The sequence below is a fragment of the Phyllobates terribilis genome, unplaced genomic scaffold (genome assembly GCF_046119375.1).
Source record: "Phyllobates terribilis strain yellow unplaced genomic scaffold, ASM4611937v1 Scaffold_12__6_contigs__length_324123572, whole genome shotgun sequence".
NCBI lineage: Eukaryota > Metazoa > Chordata > Amphibia > Anura > Dendrobatidae > Phyllobates > Phyllobates terribilis.
In genome coordinates this window covers 281,977,033-281,987,911 of record NW_027362772.1, presented here as the reverse complement: position 1 = coordinate 281,987,911, position 10,879 = coordinate 281,977,033, and positions in this window count along the sequence as shown.

Below are 10,879 nucleotides of genomic sequence, written 5' to 3'. Positions count from 1 at the left end.
AAGAAGTGTCCTGAACAGCTACGGAACCCTGAAGAGGAACAAGAAGACCATCGACCCGTAGAGGAAAGGGAAGATATGGTTAGTACTGTGCTCGGAGACTTCCCTCGGTCCTGGACTCAAGTCAGTGGTGCAGTTGTGGTACCCGTCCTCACGTTCCTCCAACCAGCATCCCAAGTGCCTACGGAGCAACAGGTAGAGCTGGAAGAGCAGCCGGTCCAGGAGGCAGAAGACTCCACACAAGCAGAACAGGAGGATCAACCCTCTGCTTATAGTGAGCCTGCCGTACCCCTAGTGAGCCAAAGAGCCGGTAGACAGCTGCCCAGTTTACCCTTGACAGCTCCTACACCCTGTAGTTCAGGGCTAGACAGTCAGCTCCGTAGGTCCACTAGGGCCACTAGAGGCCAGTTACCCACACGTTGGAGGATTTGAAGTGTATAAATTGTTTTATTTGTGGTTACCTGTTTTTCTTGTTGCTTGTGTATAATTATGTGTTTCTAGTTATTTATAGGAGTCCTTGGTGGATTTACCGGGAATCCTTGTACATGGTTGGAGCGTAACCTAGGAATGGACTAAAGACTGTTAAGGACTCGGGGCAGGACAGACCCCTACCTGGTTACGTCTCCCTGTTTTGGTGAAATGGACACCTTGCTTTTCTTCAAAGACTGCACCCGGTTGCGGACACGCCGTAACCATCTTTATGTGTTTTTCTTATTGTATTATTATTGTTTATACCTTGTTATGTTTTTCTAAAAATATGTTTAGTCCCGGAGTACTAAATTTCACTAGGGGGGAATGTGGCACCCCAGGGGTCTGGTTTCCACAGTAACGGCAATGTTATGTCTGAGAGCAGGTGGGAGGTCTCTTGGTCAGGGATCCTGTGCATGCCACACCTCCTGCCCAGTCCTGGGAGGGGAAGAACTTCCCCTATATAAACCTAGGGCTGAGGCAGGGTTAGTGAGTAGAGAAAAAGTAGAGACAGAGAAGAGAAGCAGCATAGGAAGAAACAACAGGAGCTCTGTGGGAGCAGTACTACAAGGAGTCAGGGGCTGGCAGCTGCAGAGCTCGCCCTGACTGAGAAGCTATCACCGGACCCGGAGTCCGAGGCTGTGGGGACTAACTCCTATCCAGCAGCAGAAACCGACCGGCAGGGGATTTCAGGTCCTCTGGCCAAGAAACCCGAAGGCACGGTCACACGCGTGGGACCAGCACCGCCGTCGCGGAGCGGAAGCTACTAGAAGGCCCCGAGTCACCGGCCATACGGGTGAGCACCACACGGTACACTCAGGGACGTGGGCTACTTATACCCGCCTCTAGCAAGGTAGCCAGAAGAGTACAGTTAGTTTGGGAGGCCTACAACTCCGCCTGGCCAGGGGAGATCCCATCTGCTCAAGGACTGACCAGGCCCCAATCGCTAGCCAGTACTCCGGGAGGGTCTATCTTTGTCACCAGTAAAGACCCTGAACTACACCGTACCGTCTCCGAGTGGTTCCTGCTACCCCCATCATCCACATCGGCTGCCCTGAGGCCATACCCCTCCCGTTGGGGGTGATACTATCACGCTGCACAATCCTACCACCGGCCTCAGCGGTCTGCCCTGCAGCGGCAGCTCCTTCGCTGCATTCAACGGGTGGCGTAGTCGTACAACATCTACCGCTAATACAACGCCACTTAGTCTGACTCCCTGGGCACGGACCGGGTCACCGCCACGAGACTACAACCCTCAACAGATCCGGCTCCGGGTAAGCTCCCGCGTGCGCAACGCTGCGCGACACAGGCCCAGGGGTGCGTCACATGCACCATCTGTAAGGCATTAACATACTGCGTCACAGTCTCCCCCTCCTGCTGCACTTGGTGAAATACCCGTATCCTCAGCTCTCTTACATTGGTGGGATCCCCATGCATCTCTTCCAGTATCCGCACCACTTTTTCTACAGTATCCCGGTCATGGGGAGGGCAGTACATCACGGATTGTCGGGCCTCGCCGTCCAGGGCCAGTAAGGCTATTTCGGCTTGCATAGCTGGGGTCATCGGGTGCATACGTAACATACTCCTAACTCTCTCAATCCAGTCCCACAGCAACATATTGTCCCCGGTGAACTTTGGGAGATTGCTGAGCATGGCCCCCAGCGGCAAGCTAGATTTAGGGGCTCCCAGGATGGACTGCTTTGCAGTGTCTGTGTCTAACGACTGCATCCTGCCGACTATGCCAAATGTAACACGGGTACTTTTGATGCAGCGACACAGAAACACGGAGCAGCCAATACAGGGTTAATAAACAGGGGGGAAGTTTATAATAACAGGGTCAATCTCCACGTAGGGAGTAACAGGGGAAAATATGGGGGAAAACAAGGGATGTAGCAGGTAAAAGTCTTTAACTGACAGTTCACAGTTTAACTAGATGTAGCAGAGTCGAACCAGTTGTAAACGACAGTTTTTACATTTAGCTGACTCTTTTCCTCCACAAGGCAGTTGCCAGCTGAGGCCGGAGTTGATTTCTTCAGGCTTCCCTGCCCAAACAATGCTCCGTCTTTTGGCGGCAGCGGGCGGTCTCCGGTTTTACCCGCTGAGCCCCTAGTCCATAACACGGCACCTCACGTGCTTGGCTCCACAGACCCTGCGTCTCTTCTCTAGTCGGCTTGACTCCTCCGATCCACTGCACTCGGCTCTTGCTCCCAGTACTGGAGCCAGGAGCCTGGACCCTCTCACACTGCTCTGCTGAGCAGGACCCAGCTCCACTTTCCCGCACAAAACGTCCTCGTCTCTTCCTCTCTCTACCCATGCCACAAGTTTCCACGTCACCGGACCTCCCAGCTCTCACTCTGGACGCGCCCCCAGCATCCCAGTCACCTGAATCCTGTGCTCGCAGTCTGTCTTCCCCCTGCAACCAGAGGCACGGCCCCGGCAGTTCCAGATCCCTTGCTCTGAAAGTACTTACACCCCTGTCTTCCCCCTTACACTAGGAGGATAGCAGGAAAACTCGGCAGGACTGTGTATAGCTGAACCCACGACTGGGAAGGCTCTGCACCCGTCAGGCGGCCGTTGCCCACGGCAACCATTGTGTATGGACTTCTGTTAACCCGGCTGTGAACCGGAGGACTTTCTGTTAACCCGTGAGTTGCTGAAATAAAAACTGTTTATGTTGGACTTGCTTGGGTCACTGCCTCAGTTACTGCACGGTGTGAACACCGCCGCCTTACTATATATATATATATATATATATATATATATATATATAGTGCTGCAAAATAATGAAAAACACATTTTTTTTCCACAAAAGCTTTGGCCTCAATACATCAAGACTTGCGTGCAAAACAGAGCCGTGCACCGGCGTGCAAAGCAGAGTTGGGTTGTGCCGTTTTTGTAACTTTTTTAGGCAGCGTGCTCTGGTTATGACATAATTTTTTTTATGTTTTCTTATAGGATGTGTTACAAAGCTTGAAAAAAAAAAAAAAAGTATATACAAAAAAAAAAGCTTGCGTTTTTTTCCATGCATTTTCAATCCCATACAGTAAGACTGTGTAAAGGAGGTCTGAAACTGAGAATTCTTTGTATATGAGAAGAGAAACATTGGCATGGCTCAATTTATTACGCAATTTGTTCTCTTAGCCTCCAGGAGTTATAGGGAGAGCGAGACAACAATACCTTCAAAGTGAGCACTTAAATCTCTGCTATGTGGAAATTAAGCACTTGTTCTATAGACGGGCTTTAGTAACAGGTTACAAATTGCTTCTTACTTTATTTATAAGAGGTGGGTAAATGATTTTCTACTGGTGGAAATAGACATGGCCAATGTAATGATTTGCCAAGCATGTTTATTTAAAAAAAAAAATCTGCATTAATAAAAAATGAGTTTAATATCCACATATATAGGGAGATGACTATGGGAGATCGGTATGTGTCTCGGCGATCAGAATTCAGCTCATAGGACAGATGTTTTTAGAGCTCCAAATAGGAAAGAGGGCAGCCTGTCGCCCAAACCACTAGATGTATGTATTTTTTATTTTATTCATGGCGCTGTTTGCTCGGAGCTAATCCATCTTCTCAGTAGCTGTCAGGAGGCAGGCGGGGAGAGCCCAGGAATAAATAACCTGCGAGAAAACTAAAACCCGCAACTAAATCTGACTTTATTCAATTATTGGGGCTGATATCATTTCAGGCTGGCGTTATTAATCCTGTCAGCGCGGTAGAGGTTAAAGGGGAGTTCTCCTGCACGGATAAATAAGTCTTATCTTAATGGAATTCTTGTCTTGGAACGATTCCTGTGTGTTCAGAGAATAATTCCGCCCTCCGCCACTTCACTGTTTACAAAAATGCATTTACAAGAAATATCGGATCAGGCTAAGAATACATTTTGGAAATTTCTCAAAACTCTCAGAGTCTAGAAGAAAAAAAAAATAATAGTTAATATTATCCTGGAAAGGTTAATTGGAATCTAGGTTTTCTCCTCTTTTTTTTTTTTCTTTTACGGTCAGTGATGTATAGAGATGAGTTTTGGAGTCAATATGAATTATAGTCATCAGATAGAAAGAACAATAAAAATCATTCTACAGGGGAGATATACGGAGCAGGATGTACATTAATTATAGGAGTCGCTGCCAGAGGAAATTAAGAAAAACACATCTTAGGTCTGGCATTTAAAGTGGATAAATTCTTATGACAGATTACAATAAATTATATCACCATTGTGATATTCAAATACAGTAATAGAAGTAAGGTTAACTGCGCCCATTAAACTGCCCCCAAAAGTGTCAAAAAACACATTCCAGGTTGTCCTGTAGACGCCATTACTACTTTAGAATTCGGCAGCACATTTTGCATCACATGATCCTTCTCAGAGCTGCTGATTGGCTCAGAGGATCATGTGACGGATCATGTGACTACACAAAACCAGGAAGTGCTTATTTTTTCAGCTTAGTGAGGAGTTTAAGAGGCTGAAATGGTTGATTTTATGATACAAGTCAAGCAAAGAAGAGACTTCCAGTGTCATGCATCGATCTCTCTACAGGGAACTGGTTTAGATCAGCACCCTAGCCCTTTACTCTGGTCAAAGTGAAGTGGTTTTTGGTACATGCCCCATTTGCCCACCCACCAGCTACAACACTATCTATTGGTCACAAAATATATAGTTTCCACTTTACCTTCATATCCCTTGGTTTCTTAATCAGACAACTAAAATAAGAATTAAACGGAAGCTAAAAAAAAATGACCACTTGTTTTAAATCAGGTTTTTAGTAGTTTTTTTTATTTTTACTTATTTTTTTCATTTCAAGATTTTTGTAAAAAAAATAATAATCTTGCAATTTTCACACTGACTACTGGAGCTTTTATAGACTATTTCCGGTCCTTTCAGGAAGAGTTTTCAGCAATCTCCTTATCAGCAGAGGCAAGATTATAATGACAGATGACCCCTTTTATATGTCACATAACACAGGATCCACCAATCACAATAGGTGATATCACAGCTCACCTCCTCCTCCTCCTCCTGTACAATGACTGATAACTCCTGTATATACAGCTGATAACACAGGATCCACCATTCACAATAGGTGATGTCACAGCTCACCTCCTCCTGTACAATGACTGATAACACCTCTATATACAGTAGATAACACAGGATCCACCATTCACAAAAGGTGATATCACAGCTCACCTCCTCCTCCTGTACAATAACTGATAACACCTCTATATACAGTAGATAACACAGGACTCACCATTCACAGTCGGTGATGTCACAGCTCACCTCCTCCTCTTCCCTTCACAATAACCTTTGTACCCGCTCATGTGATGGTTTTTATACAATAGATAGGGTCTGGGCCAAACCATTGTGGCTAATATACATGTGTTGTCTATTGAAACGCCAGGATGTTAGAGTTTAAAAAAGTCCCAGTGGCCAGTGTGAATACAGTTCTATTTTTTTATTTGTAATACAAAATTTGATAAGTAAAAAAAAATGCCAAAAAATGTTTAAAAAAATATATTTAAAGCAAAAACTTAGGTAATTTTTTGATGATTGCTTCCTTCTAAATACATTGGTTGAAAGCACAATGTAAGAACCTCGCTATACAACTCCCCTATACAGCACTGAGGGAAAGAGGAGCTGAGACGTGATGATCAAGCACTAAACTGCTCGAGTCTCGAATCGAGCAGGTCGGACTCTCAGACGGGCTCGACTCGAGTAACAAGTATAATGAAGTCAGTGGGAAACTCAAGCATTTTTCCGGAAGACCCTAATAGGAGGGTTGGGGGGGGGGGCAGGAAAATCGCTGAAATGGATGGAAATAGCACTCAAATACAATAGGAACAGCATGGGAAAGATGCCTGCACTCATCTGACTCCCAGGTTGCTGTTGGGAACATTGTTGTCAGAGTTTTCCACCATTTTTACGGACTGACAATAAAACATGCAAAACCAAAGATAAATGGATTTTACAGGAAAAAATGTTAGCAATCATTCTTTCCTGTATAATGACTTATATATAAGGCAAAATTAAAAAGAGAAAAAAAAATGCATCCTCATGCCGCCTCTATCACCGTATTTCCCCATCACCTATGACTACAGGAGATGACATAGTAGAGGGGGTAATAAAACTACACCCACCAGTATTCACCAGTAATTGTAACATTTTACTACCTTATCTGGCTATGTGGTGTGTGAGACATGGTCAGACACATTCTGTTTAATGTATGAAGGAGGGACTCTGAAACTCACAAAGCCTATGTGGACAATGCAAGAACTACAAACAATTAGAAGGAAGAGGGACTCTGATACACCGAGTATTAGAGATAAAGGAGGGTCGCTTACACATTCTGTTAAATTGTTAGGTAGTGGGATTCCTAGACTCATAAAGCCTATGCACTAAGTGCAAGGGCTGCCAAAAACTATAAGGAAGGACTGCAATACACCCTGGAAGACTCATAGAGGAGAGCCCTAGAAAACATTTTTTCTCATTTTTAAGGAGTTGGACTCCTGGACTGGTAAAGCCTATGCACTAAGTGCAAGGGTTGAAAAACATTTACCCCTGGGGTGTGTGTGTATATGTAGCACCCTGAGGATTCGGCTGCTACAGGGGTATTGCACCTCAACCAGAGGTGTGATATTCCACTCCCGGGTAAGGATGGAGTGTGGAACTGAGCTCAGAAAGCTGCATGCACTACACACATCCCATTTCCGAGGAACAGACCAACGGTACTCCCACTTAGAAATGTGCAGGTACAACCGAGTCTGTTCCTGGCTGGAGTGGGAGGGGGGTGGTACATCCCAGTAGTGTAGGGGCAGATAGGGGGAGCAGCCTGGGTAAAGATAGGAGCTCATTGGGTGCTGGTCACCTGAGCTCACACATAGAGGGAGTATATAAGGTGGGCACCATCTTAGATCAGGGTCAGTCTGTCAGAGTGTAACCTGAAGAAAGCAGAGGAGCAGAGAAGCCCCAGAGAGAGTGAGAGTGGAGCAAGAAAGACCCAGAGGGGGAAACAAGAAGGAACTCTGAGAACCCACATACAAACCTAGGGTGAAGAGTTGGCAATAGGGTACCGGATCCCAAACTGGTGGGGGCTTAAGCACACCTCAGCCAGAGACCGGAGGCCGTGGGCAGGATCTGCCACGGCCACCCACCACATCCACCCTGAAGGCAAACCACGTGTAGGGTCAGGGAACCCAAGGCCAAGGGTCTCCCAACAGAAGGCCCGAGGGAGCTGGACCTAGGTGGATCCCTGGTGGGGACGGCCAGAAGAAAGGACAAGAAGGAGGGCTCAGGGACACGCTCCGGACTTGCTTGGGGGTTGGCTGAATCCAGGACCTGGTGGACGCAGCATGGCTCGGGTGGTCACTCAAGGCCGGAGTGACCGGAATATCTGCAGTAAGTAAACACCCTGAACTGCACAACCCGACTCTGTCTTTACTTATCATCTACGCTGCACCACCACAACCCCCATCCTCTGCACCTGACCCCCTGAGGCCATACCCCTCCCATTGGGGGTTATACTATCTAAAGCTGCACCAACACCATCAGCCTCAGCGGACCCTGCTGCAGCGGCGGCCGTAGTGACCGCAATCCAACGGGTGGCGTAGTCGACATAACGAACTTTGTAACATCTGTAGGACTGCCACATACTCTGAGCTTGACACCCTGGGCACGGACCGGGTCACAGCCACTCGGAGACTACAACCCCCATCTGATCCGGCTCCGGGTATTCCCCTAAAGAATATGGCCCAGGGGGCGCGTCAACTTTGGCGTAGTCGGCAGGATTACGTGCCCGCAACACCCGGGTACTGCGTGCCTGAAGAAAAGAACGAGTTTACCTCAAAAAGAAGTCTCCTGCCGGTTCCGGAGGGTCCCCGCCATCGGACTCCATCACAGATCGATTCCCGCCGGTTGTCCGCCATTAACAGCTTTTTCCCGCCATCTGCAGAGTTTCCCGCCACTGGGAGACGATTCCCGCCATTTCCAAAGATTTCCCGCCTTGGAAGAGCAGCGGACGCCATTATGGGCGTGCCAAAGGAGGGCAGGAGGCCACCTCCCATCGTGGGCCGGGACAGAAAATGGCGCCAAAAGTGGAAACCGCCCCCACCAACAGAGACTGTGATGCTAGAGGTGTCTGTCAGCGTGAAAGAACTGCCCCTGGAGCTGACAATCACCAAGTGGCCCCGGGACCGCCCTCGAAGTGGGAGGACTGAGAAGGAGAGAGCAAAGATGGGTGTCGCCTGGAGCAGTCTGGAGAGAGCGCACCCGGAGACAAGAAGCCTAGAGCTGAGTCCAGAAGAAGCTTACCCGGAGATGGAAGAAGAGCAGAGCAGCACCAGCCCGCTGGCCAGGAGCCTGCTGGAGACAACGGAAGGAGAGCAGAGCAGCACCGACCCGTTGGTCAGGAGCCTGCTAGAAGCAACGACCCCACTAGGCTTAGTGGAGGTCTTGGCACAGCTCCCCCGAGATCGGGAGTGTGCACAGACTGCGCTGGAGGGCCTCGCACGGAGGATGGCCCGGGTGCAGCGAGAGACGTTAGCGGAGTGGAGCCGAGAGATGGCCCAGCAGACAAGAGCCCGTCAGCGGAGCACACCACCCGAGACGAGGAGACAGACCGCCTCTGAGGATGGCGCAGGAGGATTGAAGGCCGGAGACGGCGCCGAGAAGGGAGCCGAACGAATGGAGGCAGGTAAAGGGGACGTCTCTACCCCAAACCGGGAAACCGCGCACCTGCCCCAGCTCCCCGTTGCAGAGCCCGAAGTACCCCCTGCCGTGCCCGTAACCGCAACGTCACCGCCACAGACTAGGCCTCAACCGGAAGCCGCAGCCGCGACCCCTGTGACGTCACACGCCTCGACCCCGAGCGTGACCAAGCAGGAAGTACCACCAGCCTGGTCGCAAGGCCTAGTACCCCCGGGCGCCGCAATACCAACAGCGCCCCCTACCTCCGCGGAGCCACCGGCCTGGTCGCAGGGCCAAGTAGCCCAGGGCGCCGCCGTCCTTACGGTGCCCTTCACTTTCCAGGTGCCCCAGGCCTGGCCGCAAGGCCTGGGCAACCCGGGCGCCACCACCACCGCGCCCATAAAACCAAGAGTGCCGCATCTGGGAGAAGATCTGTTCGCCCAACATACGTGCCCGGATGGGCAGCCCTTTATATGGCCACCGGAGTTTCACCATCCCCGACTCCGGAAAGAGAGACCCCTAGACGAGCCCCTGATTCCGGTTCCAAAGCCCGTAAAAAGGACCTCGCCCCCGCTAGAAGAGGCACAGTTTGAGTGGGACCCCACCGGAGAAGACCTCATGGGGTTCACTCAGGAGACTCGGGCAGCCGCAGCGGAGCGTGCAGAGTGCTGCCGCCAGCAGCTCGAGGTCTTTGAGAGGGAACGGAGAGAGAGGCGGGTCCGGGAACAACAAGCCCAAATAAAGAGCGCGGAGCAGAAGAGCCGGGCCAGGAGGAGTCCCCGTGCAGCTCATGGTCCCCCTTCCACCGGGACTGTGATCAAGTTCAATATGCAGCACGGGTGGGGCTTCATCCGAGATCACCGCACCCCAGGCGACGTCTTCGTGACAAGAAGAGACGTTGAGTCCCACCTACCGGAGGGACACAGAGGACGTGACCTGTATATAGGGGACGAGGTCACCTTCACCCGGCACAAGTGTGCCAAAGGACCCTACGCCCTCCATGTGCATCGCCTGACGGAGGAGGAGCTGCGGTGTGAGGAAGAGCAAGAGGACCCGGACGGGTCTGAAGCTAAAGGTAACCACAAAGAAAGAGCAGGAGGACGCCGTCGTTAAGTACAGCAGAGTACAAGCTGTATATAGTTGCCCGTCGGGGCACAGTGAACTGTTGCTAATATAGTCCCCGTTGGGACTAGCGAATTGAACTGTTACCCGTATTTCCCTTAATTCCCACTGACCGAGGACTGAGAGCGGTCATCCCTATTCCCATTACCTGGCCGAGGACTGAGGGCGGCCATATCCCTTGTATATAGTTGCGCTTCCTAAAGCGCCCCCTACCGGTTTTCTAGAGAAACTGTTGCACTTTTCCCGGGCACACGTTGCACAGTGTCCGGAGGAGGAACCAGAAACAAGAATGTTAATATGAAAAGTTTTATGATGCTGCTAATATATGTTTTATATGTTTTTATTATGTTGTTTATGAAAAAAATTGTATGTTGTGGATGTTTTATATCTTACAGCCCGAGGACGTGCTGTGATTTACCAGGGGGGAATGTAGCACCCTGAGGATTCGGCTGCTACAGGGGTATTGCACCTCAACCAGAGGTGTGATATTCCACTCCCGGGTAAGGATGGAGTGTGGAACTGAGCTCAGAAAGCTGCATGCACTACACACATCCCATTTCCGAGGAACAGACCAACGGTACTCCCACTTAGAAATGTGCAGGTACAACCGAGTCT